At 39.7% G+C, this 23,325-nt stretch overlaps 4 protein-coding genes and 1 long non-coding RNA gene across 10 annotated transcripts in view; 4 read left to right on the forward strand and 1 right to left on the reverse strand.

Annotated features, from left to right (window-relative positions):
• The window catches only part of LOC114643553 (protein NLRC5-like), a 5,922,889-nt gene that overhangs the window by 5,521,114 nt on the left and 378,450 nt on the right, over window positions 1-23,325 (forward strand). The gene's annotated exons all lie outside the window — the stretch shown is intronic.
• Window positions 1-23,325, forward strand: part of LOC114643557 (NACHT, LRR and PYD domains-containing protein 3-like) — a 1,908,976-nt gene that overhangs the window by 1,389,293 nt on the left and 496,358 nt on the right. The window lies entirely within an intron of this gene.
• The window catches only part of LOC114642226 (E3 ubiquitin-protein ligase TRIM16-like), a 773,543-nt gene that overhangs the window by 319,583 nt on the left and 430,635 nt on the right, over window positions 1-23,325 (forward strand). The window lies entirely within an intron of this gene.
• Window positions 1-23,325, forward strand: part of LOC127527383 (uncharacterized) — a 374,162-nt gene that overhangs the window by 213,217 nt on the left and 137,620 nt on the right. The window lies entirely within an intron of this gene.
• Window positions 1-23,325, reverse strand: part of LOC114641943 (NACHT, LRR and PYD domains-containing protein 3-like) — a 476,010-nt gene that overhangs the window by 212,875 nt on the left and 239,810 nt on the right. Inside the window, exon 1 of one of the 2 annotated variants that reach the window (XM_051925776.1) lies at window positions 7,641-7,850. The exons of the other annotated variant lie outside the window; for it this stretch is intronic. The gene's annotated coding sequence lies outside the window, so the exon portion shown is untranslated. Of the gene's footprint in view, window positions 1-7,640; window positions 7,851-23,325 lie in introns of those variants that run through there. 2 annotated transcript variants of the gene reach the window in all.

The raw sequence follows: 23,325 nt of genomic DNA on the forward strand, positions 1-23,325 counted from the left end.
CACCGTGTAAACCTAAACTTTAAATTAAGTTCATAGACCTACAAAAGGTTGCCATTGATTTGAGGCAAGATTGCTTTTCTCATGTACAACTATATATTGCATTCTTAACAGTAAGCTTGCACAGCTTACAACCTGAGTGCTGAACTGACAACGTCGTATACAAACAGAACTATAACACTCATAATAAACAAAAACTGTTTCTTCTTCATTGAGGTTTTCTCTTGGGAGAGCTTTTTTCATTTCATTGAAAATTAAAGCAGCAGCTGCCAAATTATGTAGCTTTCTTATTAATTTTTCAACATTGTGTAAAATAACTTTATAAAGTAACATAAAAGGTTTAAATACTGGTTATCCTTTTACACTAAAATATTACTAAAGAGATAGAAAAAAAGTAAAATGCATATGTTCTTTTTCTTTAAGGAGATTAAATATTACTGAAGAAAGAAAAAAAAAAATAAAACAGCCAAATGGGGCTATGCATACAAACTTAAAAGGTTTAAATAAAACAGAAATATACACTTTTATTTTTACTTGCTTAACTTGTGGAGGGTGTATCCTGTAGCAAAGCCCTAACTTTTTTCGTGAAAGCCCGTTTCAGTCAATAAGTCTTAAAAACGGATGTAAAGATATTGACAATAAGCTACGCAAACCCACCAAGAAATGGAATCGTTTAAATCAAGTATCATTACATCTTCCTTTCTTAAAGAGAAGTAAGGCAGTACTTATAGATATATATATATATGTATGTATGTCTTATATCTATATATATCTATATCTATATATGTATATCTATATATATCTATATCTATATATGTATATCTATATATATCTAAATCTAAATATATATCTATCTCTCTCTCTCTCTCTCTCTCTCTGTCTCTCTCTCTCTCTCTCTCTATATATATATATATATATATATATATCTAAATCCCCGCGAAGTACTGCTTTTAAATTTTTATGAAGAAGAAAAGCTTTTTAAATTGAGGGAAAATATCCCAATAGCAATTTGTTAAGGATCTGTTTTTTTGTGAAGCAGCCTTAACACAGCTTTTCCGCTGTTTTATAAACAAACGCCATATAAGGTCTTCCTTTTTCCTTGCTTCACCAAGGAAAGAGCCTTTTTATTAAATCCAAGGGTTCTTCGCTTTTTTTTTGTTTGTTTATTACGATTGTTATAGTTCTGTTTGTATACGACGTTGTCAGTTCAGCACTCAGGTTGTAATATGACCAAGCCGTGCAAGCTTACTGTTAAGAATGCAACGTATAGTTGTACATGAGAAAAGCAATCTTGCCTCAAATCAATGGCAAACTTTTGTAGGTCTATGAACTTAATTTAAAGTTTAGGTTTACACGGTGCTTTCTTTCCGAACTACCTGCACTCATGAATATGTCTGTATGCGTCAGTCGCTCAAATCCCCGCGCTTCGCACCGGCGAAGTACTGCTTTTAAATTTTTATTAAGAAGAAAAGAAAACCTTTTAAAATTGAGGGAAAATATACCAATAACAGTTTGTTAAGGATCTGTTTTTTTGTGAAGCTGCGTGCACTCGAGTGATCACTTCGAGATGACTTGCTGGCTAACCATAAGCGTTACCTGGTAGGTAACCACCCATACAATCAGATTGTGAATCAGACTACGAATGCCGTGAATGTAATTACCCAGATCTACATGCTGTCAAATAAACGAACCACACGCCGTGGCGCAATTTTAGGGGCTTAGCCTCTAGCGCTGACGTCCGAGGTTCGATTCCCATAAGGGAGTGAAGTGAGCGCTGGTTTTAAAGTACTGCTATTAAATTTTTATTAAGAAGAAAAGAAAACCTTTTTAAATTAAGTCTTAAAAAGAGCTGTAAAGATATTGACAATAAGCTACGCAAACCCACCAAGACATGCAATCGTTTAAATCAAAGCGCGAGTCGAAAAACACCATCCCATAATATTAGTTAACGATTAACACATTTCTATATGTATTGTAAGCATACAATACAACTGATAATATGTTGCGCTTATTTATCTGGTGTAATGACATTTTTGCGCGTTTAACGGCTGAAATCTAACGTGGTTTGTGCCCTTCAGAATGAAAAGAGGTTGCATTTACCTTTTTAATAAAAGGCGAGCTTTTAAGCCTGAGAAATCACCCCGTAAATGCACACGTTTAATTGCACATGTGTTAATATGTATGCTTACACAGTATTAAAAGACACTCAACAAGTACACAGTATTAAAAGACAGTCAACAATTAACGTCATTTACCTTCGTTCCCACGTTTGACTTGTGCTGTAAATCTCTTCCTCGTTTTCAGTTCATGTGATTACGTAGGAGGCGTAATACGTGATGACGCGATACGTGACTCCGCCTCCTCCATTAGAGTATATGGACAAAAAACAGGTTCCAGTTATGAACATTACACGTAAAATTTCGAAATGAAACCTGCCTAACTTTTGTAAGTAAGCTGTAAGGAATGAGCCTGCCAAATTTCAGCCTTCTACCTACACGGGAAGTTGGAGAATCAGAATGAAAAGAGTTTGCATTTACCTTTTTAATAAAAGGCGAGCTTGTAAGCCTGAGAAATCACCCCGTAAATGCACACGTTTAATTGCACATGTGTTAATATGTATGCCTACACAGTATTAAAAGACACTCAACAAGTACACAGTATTAAAAGACAGTCAACAATTAACGTCATTTACCTTCGTTCCCGCGTTTGACTTGTGCTGTAAATCTCTTCCTCGTTTTCAGTTCATTTGATTACGTAGGAGGCGTAATACGTGATGACGCGATACGTGACTCCGCCTCCTCCATTAGAGTATATGGACAAAAAACAGGTTCCAGTTATGACCATTACACGTAAAATTTCGAAATGAAACCTGCCTAACTTTTGTAAGTAAGCTGTAAGGAATGAGCCTGCCAAATTTCAACCTTCTACCTACACGGGAAGTTGGAGAATTAGTAATGAATGAGTCAGTCAGTCAGTCAGTCAGTGAGTCAGTGAGGGCTTTGCCTTTTATTAGTATAGATATGACAGCAACACTCATAACAATGACAACACAATTACATTGACAATCATGTTACGTTATTTTAAAAATGTGTCCTTTACTTTTTCATAACCTCTTTAACACACTACTTCTCCGCTGCGAAGCGCGGGTATTTTGCTAGTATATATATATATGTGTGTATATATATATATATATATATATATATATATATATATATATATATATATGACAGCAACACTCATAACAATGACAACACAATTACATTGACAATCATGTTACGTTATTTTAAAAATGTTTCCTTTACTTTTTCATAACCTCTTTAACACACTATTTCTCCGCTGCGAAGCGCGGGTATTTTGCTAGTTGACAATAAGCTACGCAAACCCACCAAGACATGCAATTGTTTAAATCAAGGCACGAGTCGAAAAACACCATCCCATAATATTAGTTAACGATTAACACATTTCTATATGTATTGTAAGCATACAATACAACTGATAATATGTTGCGCTTATTTATCTGGTGTACTGACATTTTTGCACGTTTAACGGCTGAAATCTAACATGGTTTGTGCCCTTCAGAATGAAAAGAGTTTGCATTTACCTTTTTAATAAAAGGCGAGCTTTTAAGCCTGAGAAATCACCCCGTAAATGCACACGTTTAATTGCACATGTTAATATGTATGCTTACACAGTATTAAAAGACACTCAACAATTACACAGTATTAAAAGACAGTCAACAATTAACGTCATTTACCTTCATTCCCGCGTTTGACTTGTGCTGTAAATCTCTTCCTCGTTTTCAGTTCACGTGATTACGTAGGAGGCGTAATACGTAATGATGCAATACGTGACTCCGCCTCCTCCATTAGAGTATATGGACAAAAAACAGGTTCCAGTTATGACCATTACGCGAAGAATTTCGAAATGAAACATGCCTAACTTTTGTAAGTAAGCTGTAAGGAATGAGCCTGCCAAATTTCAGCCTTCTACCTACACGGGAAGTTGGAGAATTAGTGATGAGTGAGTCAGTCAAATAAGTTCCAGTTATGACCATTACGCGTAGAATTTCAAAATGAAACCTGCCTAACTTTTGTAAGTAAGCTGTAAGGAATGAGCCTGCCAAATTTCAGACTTCTACCTACACGGGAAGTTGGAGAATTAGTGATGAGTTAGTCAGTCAAACAAGTTCCAGTTATGACCATTACGCTTAGAATTTCGAAATGAAACCTGCCTAACTTTTGTAAGTAAGCTGTAAGGAATGAGCCTGCCAAATTTCAGCCTTCTACCTACACGGGAAGTTGGAGAATTAGTGATGAGTCAGTCAGTCAGTCAGTCAGTCAGTCAGTCATTGAGGGCTTTGCCTTTTATTAGTATAGATTACCTCAGTGTAAACTTGGGATACTGTTATAATATTGCACAACCTGAGCCACTTTATAAAGTGCATATTTACATATGATGACAATATCATTTTTAAGATGAAATGCAGCAAAATATGTTTATTATATTATACAGATAAAACTTTAACTTCATTTAAATAATCTATATTGTTAATAATTAAACATGTGTGGACACGGTGTCACAGTACTAGCAAGGAGCTGGCGCTACATTCACAGATTGTTCTTGCCTCGTGCTGTATTCTTGCTGGGACTGGCACAACATTGGAAGGATCGATAGATAGAATAATTAAACATGTACTACGAAGATATTTCAATGTTCTTTAAAAGTTTCTGGCGATTGCGTATTTGGAAAAAGAAAAGGAAGGACAGGAATTGGAGCTTAGTACATTTGAAAGAGACAGTACTGCTGCAATAAATTATTTCATCGAAGGTTGCACACGGCCCAACAAGCATCTTGCAAGCATCTTGCAGGGGGGCAGGAACAATCACTGTGCCACCGTGTTCCCATGTTTAATACATGCTTTAATTCCTATTATCATGAAAATGATATCAAGTATACATCTCAGTATTTAAATTGTTCAGAGAGCTGTAATATCATGAATGTAATGGATTCTGTGTCCTGTTGGATGAAGAGAAAGCCCGTTTAAGAAGCACGTAGTGATTCACACACATAGACCACATAGAAGAACACATACAAAACAAAGCATTTAACATGCTACTTTAGTTACAATGGGATTTGAGAAATTGGTAAATTAAATGATTTTAAGATGAAGTTTAGGATGCTCTACTTTAATGACAAATTAAACTACATGATTAAAGTGGAAATTTCGAGATTAAAGTTGTGAAAAGTCAAGCAAAATGACACGGTACAACACCCTAGTACTATAGAGATTAAAGTTGACATTTCAAGCTTTTTTCCCACTGTGTCCCTATTTTTTTTTTTTCTCTGTACCCTAATAAGCTTTCATGTGACTCTCAGACGGTGTGCTACAACTCGCATTTTTACGGCGACTTTGATATCTGACTACTTTTTTATTTTGGGCACTGTGTGGCTTTGTGAACTTGAACTTTCCTGCTTCTCTGACACTCTATGTCACTGAATCAACTTCCTTTTATTGTTTATACCACTGTTTAAACCAACAAATAGAAAGTTTTTCTTTGGTTTCACTTGGTATTCGCTGAAATTCTTCTATTTTGCCATTGTCTTTTCCCAGAACGCCGAGCTTAATGGCTATTTATATTGATTTGCATATTCAAAGATGCATAATTCTGGGAGGAGTTTGGGAGTGGCAGCAGTCGTGTGCACATGCGTTACTTTTCATGCAGACTGGGATTTATGGAGCGGAAGAACGTCGAAGTTGGCGAATGCACAGATTTATGCATCTGGAGTTTTTTGTGCGTGCAAACATTTCTGCTTTTGTCTGAATACCATGCTATAGTGTGAATTTTACGCATGCGTTATGCATGAGGCCCCAGATGACTGATGGCTATACCACCTCGGACATCACTTCTGCTGTTTGTCCAACTGGATTCACCTCTTCTGAAATCCGGAATCTCCACCATCTTTGGCATTTCCATCCTGAACTAATGTCTGCAAAAAGACCTCTCCTTAATTATTTTATGTTTTTTTTATTTTACTTGCCATTTTATTATGGGGCGACCAGGCTGGTACTCTTAAGTCTTTATTCTGAGTGATTCTAAGGAAAGACTTTACATTGTAACAGAAACCAGATGACAAAGATGATCACAGTGAGCAAATGTGAGCAAACATCAAAAAATCAGCAAATGTGACAAAGAGTTATTAGATCTGAAAGAGAAGGGAATTTCTTAAAAACTGTGACAGTAATCACATCAGTCATGTCCTCATTTGGGGTCTGCATAAAAAAAGTACAGTCAAACTTTACTTGTTAAACACATTTAAAAACAGCCTATACTGAAATAAAGGAGTGTACAGATAAGCTAAAGAAACAATTACATTATACAGTATATACACATAACAAAACTACCATTATTACAAACTATACATAAAGATACATTCAGGATACCCACTTAAACACTCATAATCATCAATGTACTCGAACCAACACATACAAGCATAACATTTAACCTCTTACAGGGTAAAAGGTCAGCAAAAAGAAATAAGCCCTTAATGATGCCCTAAAAGTAACTGATGCCAGGGCACACCTGAAATAATAAGGTACACTATTCTAAAGAGAGGGTGTGACCACCACAAAAGCCCCCTTTGCTTCAGCCTCAACCTTCGCACCACTAAGAGTATGAGGCTAATAGGCTGCGGCGCTCTCATCAGTGTGTAAATATGAAAGAGTTCTGAAAGGTAAGAGGAGGCCATTCTATTGAAACATTTATAAACAAGATTTTAAAATCAATTCTGTAGTAAACCGGATGCCAATGCAGCGAGATCAGTAGTGATAAGATGTGCTCAGTCGGCAAGTGGCAGCATTCTGGACAAGTTGCAGGCATCGTAATGACCTTCATACAGACAGCTGCGATAGTCCAAATGTGATGTTATAAAAACACAGGTTTTTCAAAATCACTAATGAAAAGTAAGGCCTTTACCTTGGCTAAAAGTCTCAGCTGTAAAAAACAACATTTAACTACAGAAATCTTTGTTCAGTTTATAACCACTGGTGGGAAAAAAGGAATCCACTTCACCTTTCTCCTCAAAAAAGTGTTCTGTGAACTGCCACTGTGTGGAGCTAAAGCTCTGCAGACTAAGACATTCACCTCAGTGATGTCAGTCTGTCTTTCCAGCAGATATACGTGTTCTTCTGGTTTATGACATTATCAGTATATTCAGTGACACTGGGCACATCAACTCCACACACATCTAGGTGAGACCCTCTGGGCTGCAGTCTAAACCACAGTTCAGTGTCAAATCTGCCGCTCTTACCTGTCTGTTCATCTCATCCTATCTGAAACAGAACAAGGTCAACATGGCACAAGACTGTCAGAAACTGTGTAATTGTAGGCTTATTCATTGAACAGACACGTCAAGCGACTGCTGACCCCTCACTTCCAGACACTTCCTCTATGTGAATACTGAGGCTGAAAGGCGTACAAGCTGAGTGTGAGTGTTTTATCTCTGTGTGGCTCCTGTTTGCTGGCCTCTGCTCTAACATGTCGTCTGGTTTTCATTTTCTTTTGTGTGTTTTCTGTTGTTTCCGTTATCAGCTCACTAATCTCAGTTCAGTTTAGATGAAAAAGTCAAATTCACTTTTCACTTACCCGCTTTCACTTTGTTCCTCAGTTTTCCTCCGTCACAGATTTTATTTTTCAGAATTAATCAACAAGCAGGTCTTTGTGTGTCTGTCGGTGTTCCATCAGTGAGTTTATAAAACACATCCAATCGTAGTGAAGTCAGATCTTCACAGCTCAAACCCTGAGATCGCACTGCTGTGCTGTCTTTGTTTTCTCTTTCACTTTAACATGGCAGCCATCCAGGCAGAACACACCTGAGTCTTAAAGAAACAGAAGATGCTGGAAATAAAAGGTTTGCTCACCATTAGAAGTTTATTTGAGTTTTTGTTTATCTTCTAAGAAGTACAAAACCCCCACCATGAGACAGAAGGACATGTCATAGACAGGAGGTCCAGATGAGCAGGAGAGGAGTCACAGTGGGTGAAGACTTCTGATGACCAGAGATGTTCATATAAAATAGAATTCTGTTTATTTAAACTACTTTATCAGGATCAATTAGGAAAGACTTGTCATTTTAATAAAATGTAAATCATTAATTTGAATTTTCCCCTGTATAAAGTGTATCTGATTTAATCTAATTTAACATATTGTAGTGACTCATGTAATTAAGAACAGGAGGACTCAAAGCTGTTGGGGTTTCTTCAGTTTTATTTCTCAGATTCAGTTTTGTACAAATGGACCCCTATTGTTAGCTCCACTATTTTGGGTTATGAAGTTCACCTCTAGAACCTTAAAACACAAATCACAGCCCTTTAGCTTTCTTGTCTCAATTACTTTATATACCTTTCCACTTCACTTGTCACCTTTACTCTCCTCACTCCTAACACACTTCACCCCACACTTCTGCCCCTCTTAAGCTTTACCCCGGTCTCTCACCCCCTAGGAGGTGTGCCCACCCCTTAAATTAGAAACCTCAGTTTCAGAAATAAGTTTGAGGAATCAAATAAGACTGAAAGACACTGAGTTGAGCTCACGAGCAGGTGGCATGAAGGCCGATTCCCACACCTCATGGCACTTCATGGCATATTAAGTTTGAAGGCCGAACCAGCATAAAGCTGTCATCCATAATGACATGTCAATCCCCGGCTAGCAAAGCTACATACAGAAAAACAAAAAGCAAAAAGGAGTAACAATAATTACATTAAGACTGTACAAAGTTAACAGAGGACAAACTCCTGTGCTGTGCTTGTATTTCCCTTTGTGAACTAACAAAAGTTAAAAATGAGGAGAAATTAAGGTTCTGCTCTGACGTCTGACATCTCAGTTGACCTCACTGACTTACGTTGGTCAGTCTGGTAGGAGACGCCATCATCTTACATTTGCATTGACAGCACTGTTTACCCAGGCCTGCTTCTCCTTCTGCACTTTCAGTCGTGAAATGTCCTTCTTTTAAAAACGTTGTGACAAAAATAAAAAAGAAAACACCAACCTTGCAGTTTAGGGCAGCAGATTGAAAACATACAATTTCTAATTTAAAATATTATATTAAACACGCACTGTTAGTTGCTGTAATAAGTCTCCAGATATTTATAAAATTTCTGTGTGTTGCTTAGTGTAATGGGCTATAAACCAGTGTTTTAAAGAAAAGGCAGAATTTCTGGAAAATTCTGCTACAGGTTATTGTTGATGGCTATCTACAGGACATAAATATTTATCTGCTATAGTCAGACTGCTTTGATTTAGTATCTCATCTACACACAATGTGAGGATACAGAACTGTCTGCTTCCTTTGAAAATTAACAAGTTCTGGGGACATTGGTTTCTAATCAAGTACTCAAAGTAAATGTGTTTACACTATTTGTTAAGCAGAGTAAATTGGCTTGCACCATTGTTTTCACTGATTGCCATGTTGATCTATGCAGAAATTGAAGAATTTATATATTTCTTGTAAAAGGAGAATAAAGAAGCACAGAGAAGTCTGGTCTGGGACTTGGGACTGCTGCCTGTTTCTTTTATGCTTTTCACCATATCGCTGTGGCTACACCCTGTAGCAACAATGGCTTGTACCTGGCCCAGGTTCCCCTAGGCCTGAGGCTGGTAACAATTGGGAGCTTGTCCAGGATAAGCACCCAGTCGTGGAGACAGTCATCACCACGCCTGGGAATTCCTGTTGTGAAACTTCAGGGACGACTTCTGTAACTGTGTCATCCAGAGAGCCCAGCTTCAGGTACAGAAGAGAGATGGCAACATCCAAACCACGCAAGATGCTGATCTGGGATATCCACAGAATTATAGAAGATGAAGAAGAGGTTGAAACTGTAGAACTGTAGAACTCTCACAACTAGGTGAACAAGAACTTTATTATTTCCTTTTTGATTATGTTAAGGGTGATAAGTTGAGAAATTTGGAGGACGAAGGCATGTCACACCTACTTCACCTCCAGGATTTCACAACTCCTAACTGAAAAAGATTTCAACCCTGCTATGAGTAAGGATTGTGCAGTTGTCATCACCACAGGACTGGATCAGGATAATCATTTGAGCAAAGCTAAACATCATGGCACAAACTTTGAAAATAGGAGGAACTCTGGGGACTTGGGGAAGGGACACCTCCCTTATTTCACTTCAGATCAAGTGGTAAGACTTACTGATGTTGCTGGTTTTCTGTCTCGCAGGGAGTTCAAAGTCCATGGTGGCCAAATCTAGGATGATGGTTCTGAAATTTTATACAGTAACCTTTGCAAACAGATGTAGGACGACATGAGGGATTTACTGAGTTTGAAGTTGTTATGTCTGTACTAAAAGTAGTTAAACCAGGTATCTTCAAAGATTTTCTCATGAGTAGAGATGATCTCACATTAGATGAGCTCAAACGATTTCTTAGGTTACACATTAGGGAAAAAAGCAGCACAGAACTGTTTCAGGAAGTAAGCAATACGAAGCAACAAGATAGGGAAGCACCTGAAGAATTTGTATATAGAATAGTGGATCTTCGACAGTGTGTGCTGCTTGCATGAGAGCAGCATGGAGCTGAATTCAGCTATGACAGAAAATTAGTGCGGACATATTTCTTCATACCCTTTATCAAGGGTTGAAAGAGAAAAATAACAACATCAGACAAGACCTAAAACCAATTCTTACTGACCCGAAGGCAACTGATTTTGTAATACTAGAGCAGATAACTAGATCGACCAGGGAAGAAGCAGAGAGAATAAAGCGACTAAAGCCACTGAGTAAACATGGGTCAGTCACTGTAAATTCAGTAGAGGCAAAATACGATACACAGGCTGATCAGACTAAAGTGAGTTAGGCCAATGATAGGATGCAAGTGGACAGTGCAGCTGTTAAACATTTAACAGCTCAAGTGTCTGAACTAGCAAAGAAATTTGAAACGATTGTGAAACTTAACGATAATGATAATCTGACAGCTATCTGTGCACCTCAAGCTCAAAGTACAACTATTGAGCAGATAACAGTTCAAGAGTCTGTGCTAGAAAGAAATTTTGAAAAGATTGTGAAGCAATTAATAGCTCGAGTGTCAGAACTAGCAGAATATTCTGAAAACATTGTGAAATATACTGATACCAATAGTTGGAGAGCCATTAGTGCACTTCCACAACTGGACTCTCAGGTATCAAGGGGTAGTCCCAAACAAAGATGCAGAGGAAGTTGCCAAAAGGGAAAAGAGTTTTGCCCCCACTGTTTCCACTGTGGTCAGATAGGACACAGAGCAGTTGGCTGTACCAAGAGGCGGGAATCGGGAAACAGGAGTAACAGGTCCTCTCAGACTGAGGAACCAACAACGCGACACACCTGTCTAAGGACTGTCAATGACTCACCTATTGAAAGAGACACTAAATCAAACACAGTGAAAAGGAAAATGCAAAGACCAACAAGAACAAATAGTGAGACACCAGACTCAGTGTCTGATCACTCCGATGAGGAAGCTGAAACCTCATATGGTCCCTGTCGCTTGCCATGCTTTCCTGCACATGTCAGATCTGAGGTCATAGAATCTGACTCACACTCCAGGCTCAGAGCCAAAGCCCGGGAGTTCTACCCTGAACCACGAGAACTACGACAACCTAACAGAAATCTTCCACTAGGAACATCAGTGGAACAAGGACTGGAAATGGAGACCAGTGTTGCAGAACCCCAGGTGGGAAATAATGATGACCCAGTGGAACCCACAAATGGTCAAGAAGACCTAGCAACAGAAGACCAGAGTGACAGAGAAGGGGACACTTTAAGAAGATCGTCTCGCACTGTCAAACCCAGAGAAGTATTCACATACCACAGACTGGGGCAGCCATCATACCAGCCTTGGAATCCTGGTGTCCATGCAGTTGTACAGAGTCCTATGTATCTGTTACCAAGCCACACAACAGTGTATCCAGCATACCCAGAATTTGATTATTACCTAAGACCATTGATTGAGACACAATAGACACTGAACCAAAGGCCGAGCCTTTACAGCAAGATGTCAGGAGACATCTCAAAAAAAGTAGAGGAGAGTGTAATGGGCTAGAATTCAGGATTCAAAAGAAAATGACATTTCTGTGTGTTGCTTAGTGTAATGGGCTATAAACCAGTGTTTAAAAAAAAGGCAGAATTTTATTGCTGATGGCTATCTACAGGACATAAATATTTACCTGTCTTGCTATAGAGTCACCTGCTTTGAATAGTCAGACTGCTTTGATTTAGTATCTCATCAATGAGGGGATACAGAACTGTCTGCTTCCTTTGAAAATTAACGAGTTCTGGAACCATTGGTTTCTTATCAAGTACTCAAAGTAAATGTGTTTACACTGTTTGTTATGCAGAGGAAATTGGCTCGCACCCTTGTTTCATTGATTGCCATGTTGATCTATGCAGATATTGAAGCATTTATATATTTCTGGGTAAAGGAGAATAAAGAAGCACAGAGAAGAATAGTCTGAGACTCGGGACTGCTGCCTGTTTCTTTAATGCTCCTCACCATATCGCTGTGGATACACGCTGTAGCAACAGTGGCTTGTACCTGGCCCAGGTTCCGCTAGGCCTGAGGCCGGTAACAGAGGCGCTCCACAGTGGGGACACTTACAGGCAGTCCCCGGGCGAGCAGGTCTGGGAGTTGTCCTATTGGCTCACACTGTGAGGAGCTGCTCCAGAGGACCCCCATTTGATTTGTCACACGCAGTTCTATTAACAGCACAATGTGGAGTGAAATGCTTAGTCACTAATCTCTGCGACTGTGCATTAAAGAAGAATAGAAAAATACAACAATACATGACATTAAAAAAATAAAGTAAAACTCATTGTTAAATGTCATCAATACTGCATATTATATTAGAATTACAAAATATGTGATAAATAAATAAGTTTATGTAAGAGAATTAACAGTAGGCCATCATTAATCTTTAGCCACATGCTTATTCAGAATGCAGATGCACGGCGGTCAGAAGCCCCTCCTCAATCTCTCTGGTCTTCAGACAGCCGTCGCGTTTCCCTGACTGCAGCAAAGAGAAGTGGCCGCTGTTGGGATGGCTGATGTCTCTGATACTCTTCTTTGCCTTGGTCTGATATTGTTTGCTGTAGATGTCCCAGAAGTTATTGAGTGCACACCCAGTGATGAGTTCATCTGGTGGCACCACTCTCTGCAGAGCCTTGTGGTCCTGCTGTGTGCTGTTCCTAATCCAGGCAGTGATACTTTCTATCTGAATCCTGTCAATGGTGGATATGAAGAGGTGTCTCAGTAGCCTGAAGGCAGCCTAAAATCCCTGAGGCATCTGAAATGGTAAAGATGTTGTCGTGTCTTCTTCATATTGGTGTTGATGTGCTTGGACCAGGTCAGGGCCCCTGCGATGTGGAAACGGAGTCACCTGAAACTGTCTTGCTGACATTCAGGAGTAGGTGGCTGTCCTGACACCACTTTATCCAAGTAAACCTGCTCATTGTTGTTAAATATCAGGTCCACCACACCTGTGTCAACAGCAAACATGACAGTGATGGTGAAGTCATGTGCAGCCATGCAGTCAGATGTGTAGGGGGGTCAGCACACAGACCTGTGGAGTGCCTGTGTTAAGGGTGAGGGATGATGAAGTGTGGCCACCCACCCAAACTCCCTGGGGTCTGCCTGTTAAGAAGTCATAAGTCCATCTGCTCAGTGAAGTGTTCAGACGCAGGTTCCTGAGCTTGGTGATGATCTTAGAGTGGATGAACCTGTTCACTTTTGTAATTCACACAGCACAGGTTCACAGCTGACCACCAGCATTCACCGAAGTGCAGAATGTGCAACCTGGGATGGATTGTCAGTGCAATCCTATGACAAAACACCCACGCTTTTCCAGTTTTCTTCAGGCCCACTATAAAATGTTCTTCACGTGGTTGGTTCTTCCTTGCCTCAGTTCTATTGCAGACTTTGGCTGTTTTACTTGTAATCCCAGAATGCTTTATGATTTGGAGACCGGGGCTCTGTTTTGAAGGATTCCCTGCTCCTGTTTTGATGATTTTGCCCGTGAGTTTGCGATCATTGTAATGCTGTAGAATGACGTTGGGGCTGATCAGATGACTCCATGGTGGTATTATGTGATGGATAAGAGTCTGCCTGTTATTCTCAGCAGTAAGGGGGCCATCAATTGTGATCAAATAACCAACTTTTTTTAGAGGAAATGCAGCCCAAACCCTGCATGGCTCACGTTGGCCTGCAGATACTCATCCATGAAGTGTTCACTGACTGAAGATGAGCAGAACATATTTGATGTCCTTCTGTGAAGATTGTGCTCAGGTGTGGATTCATCATAAGACAAAAGTCAGGGACACTCGAGGTGACCTGTCCACTTGACAGGCAGTAAAAGCAACAGAGACACCGGAGTTGGGCTGAGGTGGGCTTGCCATGTTCCCATCATGCAATGGTACAGCATTCTTTGGAGCCTCCTGTATTTTGCAGTAAAACTTAAAACTCTGTTATTTTTTCAGCCTTCCTGAGTTTTTTAGAGGCAGCAGAAGAAGTTCATAAAGCTGTCTTCTGATTCCTGTGAAATTCTCACAGCATGTCAGACCAACATGTATCAAGCAGCGGTCACTCAGGTGGTCAGCAATCATATGAATCCCCTCAGCGGGTCGCCCAGCATTCAGTGCTTAGTGTATTTAATAAGCTGTCAGCTCATATACATAACCTGCTTTTGAAATATTATCTTTGGTATGCTTTATATATTTTACTGTAGTTCTACTTGACTTCTTCGATTGCTTGATTTTCCTTTTATTGTTTTTGAATTTTATTTTTCACTTTAATGTTACATTAGTTTTTCTTGGACTCTAACAGGATAAATGCTGAGAAAGTTGTTTGTTACCATTGAATTGTAGCAGGTGAAGCCCCTAGTTAGACCGTACTTGGTGTGTTGTACTGAAACATTATTAAAGTTATAAAAAATGTGAGCCCACCCTGAGACACACTGGAGCAGCACCACCACTGACCTGCTTAGCCCAGGAAGTTTAGAATCCATAACTCCATAACTGTCCACTCTTCAAACATCTGCAGGCTTGTAGAAAAAAGACAAAAGCGGGAACAAGAAGAGCAGCTTGGCTAACTGCTGCAGGCACATTCACTGTGCTGATCTTCAATGGGGTCTCCTAGCAGAGCCTGAGGTTGGACTGTGCAGTGAATGAATATTTAATTCAACTAAGTGTAGAATTGTTTTGCATCATTATTTATTCTTGCTGTTCTGTTTTAGGTGACTTTGACTTCTCCATTTTGCATTTCTGTGGTCCTTCCATAGCACTAGTGCCCCCTACTGGACACAGGTTTAAACCCAGACTGGGATCTTTATATAGACAACATCTTTGCATCCTATGAACAATTACATTCCAAATTTAACTTTCCAGCTACACATTTCTTTCACTATCTTCAAATTAGGGACTTAAACAAAACCAGCCTGATTTTCCTCATCAGTTTATGATCTGAGTTAAAAGCTTATTTTTGTGTTCAAATTGTTCTTCCACAATACTGTATGTGGCTTATTGTGTGGTTCAAAAAATTAGCAATTTGACTTCTTCATCTTCAAATGCGATACTACATATGTAGGGAGGGTGAAGAGAAATCAAACAATTTCGATGGGTGCTGGGCATAGAAAATAGCGATGTGTTTAAAATTCTGAAGGGAATTAGTCCAGTGGATCGAGACTGTTATTTTAAAATGAGTTCATCAAGAACATGGGGACACAGTTGGAAACTAAATTTCATATAAACATTAGGACGTTTTTCTTTACACAGAGAACCACAGACACCAGGAATAAGAGACCAAGTAGTGTGGTGGGCAGCAGGACTTTATGGACTTTAAGAGGTCTGGACTGGTGAGCTTGTTGGGCTGGATGGCCTGTTCTCGTCCAGATTGTTCTAATGCACTAAAAACATTGTGTGCTCCAGGGTCTGATTAATATCACTGATTAGCTGTTATTAAAATAGTAGAAACGTAGATTTAGAAAAGTTAAAAGACAGAGGAGAGAAAAACATGGTCATAAGCTACAGGTGAGTGTATCTATTGGCAGTGCCCACCCAAACAGGTCATCAGCCCATCCAATGAACATTCAGAAAAAAGTAAGAAAGCTTTCACTTATTTGAACTTTTAGCTGACCTCCCTAAATGCCAATTTGTTCACCCCACCCTAGTAACCCCACTGGTCACAAGTGGAGAAAAGAATAAGTAAAAAGCTGAGAAGATGCAAAGTACAAATCAAATAACTGAGAAATAAGAGAAGGAGATGGCAAAAGTGAAAGAGAAAAGAATTCCTAAAAAAAACGGTTCTACCTGTCAGCTCTGCTTATCATCACATTGGCACAAAGAAGACAGGAGACATGACTGACAAGTCAACAACTGAGATTAGCGTTTAAAGAAGATTAATCTGAAAGACCCTCAACTGTACTAAAAGGTGGCGTTTAAACAAAGTGACATTCTGTAACATGGAGGATCACACACTTTCACAGATTTAGAGTAAACTGTTAAATGCACCCTTCTTACTTCTAATATCACTGCAGCACTCACCAGTTCTATCAGTGGTGGTCTGCTGAAGATGGCAGTGAGCAAGGACACCACAGACACAGAGGACCACCTCAGCGCTGCAGTCTGAGCCATGATGAAGGGCTAAATTGGAATTTTTATCTTAGATTTCCACATTTAAATCTGACAACTGACAGAAGAAGGCACTTTAGTAACCCTGCTGACCCCAGAAGGACCCTTAGTGTGTGTGTGGATAATATGCTGTGTATTCATCAAAGTGACGCCTTAGCAGTGTCCCTCATCCTCCTGTTCACTCAGTTCTCTTACTGGTGCCCTCAAGGCTGGTTTGTGTGAGGCGACTATTTGGACTGTTTGTGATTCTCGTGTCTCACTGTCTGTTGCCTGTTGTCACTCATCTGGTTTTGTATTTCAGTGACACATCACATCCTTCAGTTTATCTGCTCTTTTCACTGTAAGGCAAATTGAAAGTTCAGCTCCTTCCTTGCTTATCTGATATCATTTTCAATTTTGTCATGTCAGTCATTTCTTATTTCTTAAAGCTCTTGAAATCCATTTGTGCTCTCAGATTTTATAAAAGACAAGCAGCAGCAGCATGAAGGTAAAGCCATTTAAACAGCAGGCCCTGAGATTTCGGTGCTCAAATGATTTTATTTTACTCTTTCACTTTAATGTGGCAATCGAACAGGAGGAACACACCTGAGTCTTAAAGAGACAGGAAATGGCAAAATAAAAGGAAATGTAAAAATTCTCTTGTGCTAAAGGAGAAGGTCTTTGATGGGCAACATCTGAACAGTGAGGCCTTCACACAAGCCAATCAAGCTTGTTGTGGACAGCAGGAGAATTCATTCAGAGAAAGTCAGGTGGAGTTTGTGTCACCATGGACTTCATGTGAATACTGAGCCATCTGAGGCATTAAAATAAAACACAACCTCTGTTAATGGCAACCCCGGTCTGCTGAGCAATAAACACAAAGAAGGGAAGAGTGGCAGGCAGGTTGGAAAAGGAAAGGGTGCAAAATAACTGGAATATATATAAGTAGAATAGCATAAGACCCACTGTATGAGCTGGCATTCCATCATTCCAGTCTGCAACATCAGAGCCCACTGCAGGGGACCCAAGAGTAACTGCAGGCCTGTCAATGTGGCACATGAATTCCAAGTAGTGTGACAACAGAATGCAGCCCTTTTAAGGATAGCGAGTCACCTCAAAATGCGACGTGAACAGCACAGAATCCATTTGGCTGACATCATAATATCAGAAAGCCTCTTCATTCAAGTCAAGATTCACAGGGGCCGTGCCTACTCCTGGTTACTACTACTACTACTACTACTACTACTAACTCAGCAGCACAGGGCACAAGGCAGGAAAAACCTGTACTATAAAGTGGCACATAAAGTTTGACATGTGTCTTAGCCAATCAGCATAAAGTATTTGGTGGAAGTAATTCTCCCCAAACCTTAGTTCTGCCATCTATTCTGTACCTGATGTGTGGGGGTTTGAGAGACAGCAGACATCTACTTTCTCTGCTGTTTGTTTTCTGGTTTTCTGTGCTGGCGATCTTCTCCACCACCACCTGATTGATGGATTGACGGCTAGAGGTTTACATGACCATCATCGTCAAATTCTTCCACGTAAAGCCTGAAAGCCATGATGACTAATTGAGGTCATTAATGTTAGATAGAATGCCTAGAGGGGCCTGGGTGGTCTTGTGGCCTCAGAACCCCTGCAGATTTTTTTTGTTTTTTTTATCCTCCACCAGCCATCAAACCTTATTTTTATTTCTATGTTAATTAGTATTGCCTAATTTTATTTCCGTATTTTGTCTTTTTTCTATTTCATCCTGTAAAGCACTTTGAGCTTCATTATTTGTATGAAAATGTTCTCTAGAAATAAATGTTGTTGTTGTTGTTATCCAAATGGAAGGGCAGCCATCTTGTCTGTTGTCTCAAAGGAGCGGCCATCTTAGCTATAGTCTGAGAAATGGAGGCCACATTGACTATAGTCCTGAAGGGGGGGGATGAGAACAGCCTAAAAGGAAGCCAGGTAGTCACCTGTAAGTGAAGCAGGTGTCCTAGTCCCAGGTGACCACAGTGCATGCACAGACAGTACAGAGAGCCTGAGTAAGAGACACAGTGACAGCATGTGCAAGAGAACTTTATTCTCTTTACACTACCAAGGAGATTGGGGGGGGGGGGGTTTGGTTGATTTTAACAGCCTCTTGAGAAATGTATCCAGTTGTGGGGAAAATGTCACTCGAAAAAATGTGTTGGAATGGACGAGTGGACGATAGACCTACAGTGGTCACAAACCAGCAGGGCTGAGGTTCAAGAGAAACAGAACAATTGTTTCAACAGTCAATGACCAGTGGCAAGTGGATTTGGTAGAGATGTCTTATTACTCAAAATTCAATGATGGATATAAAAGTATCCTCACATGTATCGATGTGCTCTCAAAATATGCTTGGGCTGTGCCATTAAAGGCCCAGACATGGACAGACGTTTCCTGGAGTTTTAGTTTGGTGGTTAGACAGGGTAGAGTTCCTAAGAAACTACTGACAGACCAAGGAAGAGAAAATCATAACACTTTGATGCAAAAAATATTAAAACAGAACAATGTTGTACATTTTGTCATGAATGATGTAAGTGATGTAAAAGCAATTGTAGTAGAGCAATTCAACAGGACTTCAAAGTCCGAAATGTGGAAATATTTTGCATATGTAAATAGTTTTAGGTAGATACTGTAGATGTCCTGTCAGGCTTTCTGCAGAGTTAAAATCCAGTTTTCATACCACAATTAAAACCAAAAAAAGAAAATGCTCTGAGTGTTTGGAAAGGCTGAGCAAAGAAAATCTACTGCATGCACTTTGAGAATGGGTGATCATGTCAGAGTATCAAAATGAAAAGGTGTATTCGACAAAGGCTATGAGCAGACATTTACAGACGAAATATTTATTATTGTGGGCTGCTTTAAACAACTCAAGCCTGTATATAAACTAAAAGATTATGCAGATGATGAAATCCAAATGGCATTTTATGCAGAACAGTTGCAAGAAATAAACCCTGATACTAACAAATTGTTCTGCATCCAGATAATTTTAGCCACCTGTGGGTGTGGTAGAGTCAAACATGTATAGATAAAATGGCTTGGATGGGACAAGAAATTTAACATTTGGGTCAAGGCTTCAGAAGTGAAAGACATAAGGAGTTAAGAAAGTAACAAAAAGTCTAAAGTCAGCACTGGATTATATGTAACACTGCTGAGTAATTCATCAGCCAGGACTTTTCTTAACAACACGACCGCATCATTCACCGTTCAGTGAGCCAAGACAATAGAACTGTCCAGAGACTGGGAAGTGGCATTAGTGGAACTGACCAACCCAGAAACATTCAACTCCTTCACCCAGGAAGCACAATTTATGCTAATGAATGAGGAAACAAGATCAACAAATTGGACAAACACCTTAAACAAAGACTACTGAAAACATTTTAAGAATACAGAAGCATCGTTGTTGAAAATGAATCATGTCATAACAACCCAACATCGCCTAAATCAACACTTAAATACAATCCTATCAGTAGAACTGTTTGCCTCATTGGTGATAAAAACATTTTGCTCCATGTGAAGGGAGAACCGGCTTACATTCTGGGATTTGATCCAGAGACGCCGTCTTACAAGTCACCTCACTCGTCAGACTGGTTTTTTCACAATGTTAGTGTAAACTGATATCATCGGAACACAAAAGGTGAAGACGGCTCAAATGTCAGTATATTTTTTGAAAAGCCAAACTACATACCCCTCGGCGTGCAAAGATTCAATACTACAAGAACTGAAATAAAGACAGACCAGAATAAACCAGTTCCATTCCAGTATGGGAAAGTAATAGCCATGTTTCATTTTCATCCAGCAAGAACTATCAATTTTTAAACATGATTGTAACAAAAAACAATAGAGACCCACACACCTGTGCACATTATGACAAGACACAAGCTGGCAATGGTCTTTATGGGCTCCATGTCCAGTACGGTGGTGGTATTTTTAAAGCTCTCTTCAGAAAAGCAGCACCTCCGTTTAGGCGAGGGCTAGAAATCACTAAACCTCATGTGAAGTCTGCAGTGAAAAGCAATGCCAATGATGTCAAGAGTCACGTGGCTGTTGCTGTAATGAATAAAGTTACAACACCCCAACAAGAAGGTCCAGGTATGATTGTTATAAAGAGAGGTATTAAAAGAAAAAGACGCACACCACACCTAGCACTGCTTGGGCCACCTGTACCACTGAGGAAAGAGCAAAGAGGAAAAACAGTCGACACTCTGTGAAAAGAAAAAGAAAGTCAGCAAAGAGAAGAAACCCCAGCCAAGAGAAACTGAGTTGATACATTCTAAACATGGCTTTTGTACACTGTGGGTCAGATGAATGTCGAAAATCTGAACTGGACATATTTCGGCTTGCACCAACACAAACCAGCATTGATAAAAGTTACAACTGTGTTGAAGTGCCACCTCTCACAGCTTTGTCAGAAAGTGCAACACTTGAGTTTTTGATTGTCAGAAATGATCGATACCTGGACCTCAACAACACTCTCGTCTACCTGAGCTGTAGAATAATCAGAAATGGTGGAGCAAATATTACTGCAGATGCACATGTTGCCCTTGTAAACTACCCAATTGCTTCTCTGTTCAGTCAGGTGGACATCACCGTCAGGGACAGACTGATCAGTCAGAGCAGTAACTGTTACCCATATCGAGCGTTTATTGAAGCTGTACTAAATTATGGGGATAAGACCCTGAAGACACAATTTTCAGCAGGGTTGTTCTATAAAGACACACCCGGTCATCGCAAAGTCACTACGATGAATGGAATAAATTAGGGATTCAGAAAAAGGGCTACTTACTCGGCCAGAAATCACAACGTTGATTCATTGGGTCATATCCATGCAGATCTGTTGTTTTAAGAGAAATTATCAATTAACCAGATTGATATAAAAATAAAGCTGATATGAAATAAGGATGCCTTTTGTCTGATGAGCCATGATGATGAATTTAAGGTATGTTATCAGCATCATTGTTTGTGAAAAGAGTTCAAGTGAACCCTGGAGTCAGACTGGGCCATGCTGAGGCGCTGCTGACCAGCAATACAAAATCCCCAATTGACCGGGTTCAAATGGATAGATAGATAGATAGATAGATAGATAGATAGATAGATAGATAGATAGATAGATAGATAGATAGATAGATAGATAGATAGATAGATAGATAGATACTTTATTAATCCCAATGGGAAATGAAGGTGTTCAGCATACCTACTGGGAGTCATGCCTGCAACCGGGAAATCCTGTCTTGGGGACAGCAGACAGAAGTGGTTGTTTTGGGATTTGTTGACAACGCGGCCTTCAGTGGCAACTTTATACACAACCCCTTTAACTTTAAACATAACATCATCAACTTCATGGCTCTTTTCCTGGATGTAGGGCAGATACCCACTAAGCCTCTGCAGCCTGATTTTACTAATGGTCACTGCATCAGAGGATATTTTCAACTGGTGGAGACCACAGACAAGAAGATAAAAGACAAGGCACTGTTAGTCAATCGTGAAGAGTTTGCTGGAGGGGATTCACATTTTGCATTCACCCTAAGCCCTGATATGGAATCAACAGGACACGATTCACTCATCAAAACAGGCAACCTCAGGACTGAAATAATATTTGCTGAACTGCTGCAAGATACAGTGAATATGGTTGTGTATGCGGTGTTTGACAATATCAGCTTCTGGTTGAGTTAACGCTGGTGTGTCTGACTCCTGCTGCCTTCCGTCATAATTTGTATTGTTAGTCTTACTGTTCTTTCTTCTGTGGAACTGACTAATTTTGACTGTATCAATTTAATCTTGGATTATCAATTGTTACCTGATTGTTGGATTATTTATTCTTTTATTTGGAACTGGGTTTCTGCACGGACTGAGCTCAGGTCACAGAGTAGCTGTTGGTGTCACGATTTGGCTTTATGGACTCCCAACATGGATCATTCTTATCAGGATTGCTTTTTCTCCATTGTTTCAATATACGGTAGCTGAACTTTTCCAACTGTGGCTTTGCTCAGCTGAACCACCACCAGCACTGCAACTCCATCAAAGCATTGTGTATCATCATCATCTGAAATACACCCAGAGAGGATATCATTGGACCTTCAAATACGAAGACACCAAACAAATACGTTCGTTCTGATCTGTTAACTCTCCCCTGTTTAGGAACTCGGGTCGGACTATTGACCGCAGTGTTCTAGTGTAACTACCCAGGTCGACCAGCTCTGGGCTCAGAAAGAACAGGTTAACTACTGGACTTCTTAACATCCGTTCTCTGTCCAATGAGGGTCCTTTAATCTACAGTCTTGTGGAGTACCGTAAATTTGATTTCTTTTGTTTGGTTGAGACCTGGCAGCAACCTAAAGATCTTATACAACTTAATCAATGTTGTCTACCTGGGTTTGTTTAAATCTCGCAACCCCGACCTTCTGTGGGGGGTGGGGGTGGTGGGTGGGGTGAGGGGTGGTCTTGCCATACTGTATAATGAGAACTTTGAAGTGGTTCCACTGTCCTTGTTGCTAAATGCTTCTTTTGAATCAGTAGCTATAAAAATTAACGGTTCTGCACCAACGTACAATACTGGTTACACTCAAATTTAGTAATGATTTGTTAGTTGAATTTTCTACTTTATTGACCTCGTTATGTGCTGTTTCTCCTTATGTTATTCTAGTGGGTGATTTGAACATTCATGTAGATAATAT

Source organism: Erpetoichthys calabaricus, chromosome 4 (assembly GCF_900747795.2).
Source record: "Erpetoichthys calabaricus chromosome 4, fErpCal1.3, whole genome shotgun sequence".
NCBI lineage: Eukaryota > Metazoa > Chordata > Cladistia > Polypteriformes > Polypteridae > Erpetoichthys > Erpetoichthys calabaricus.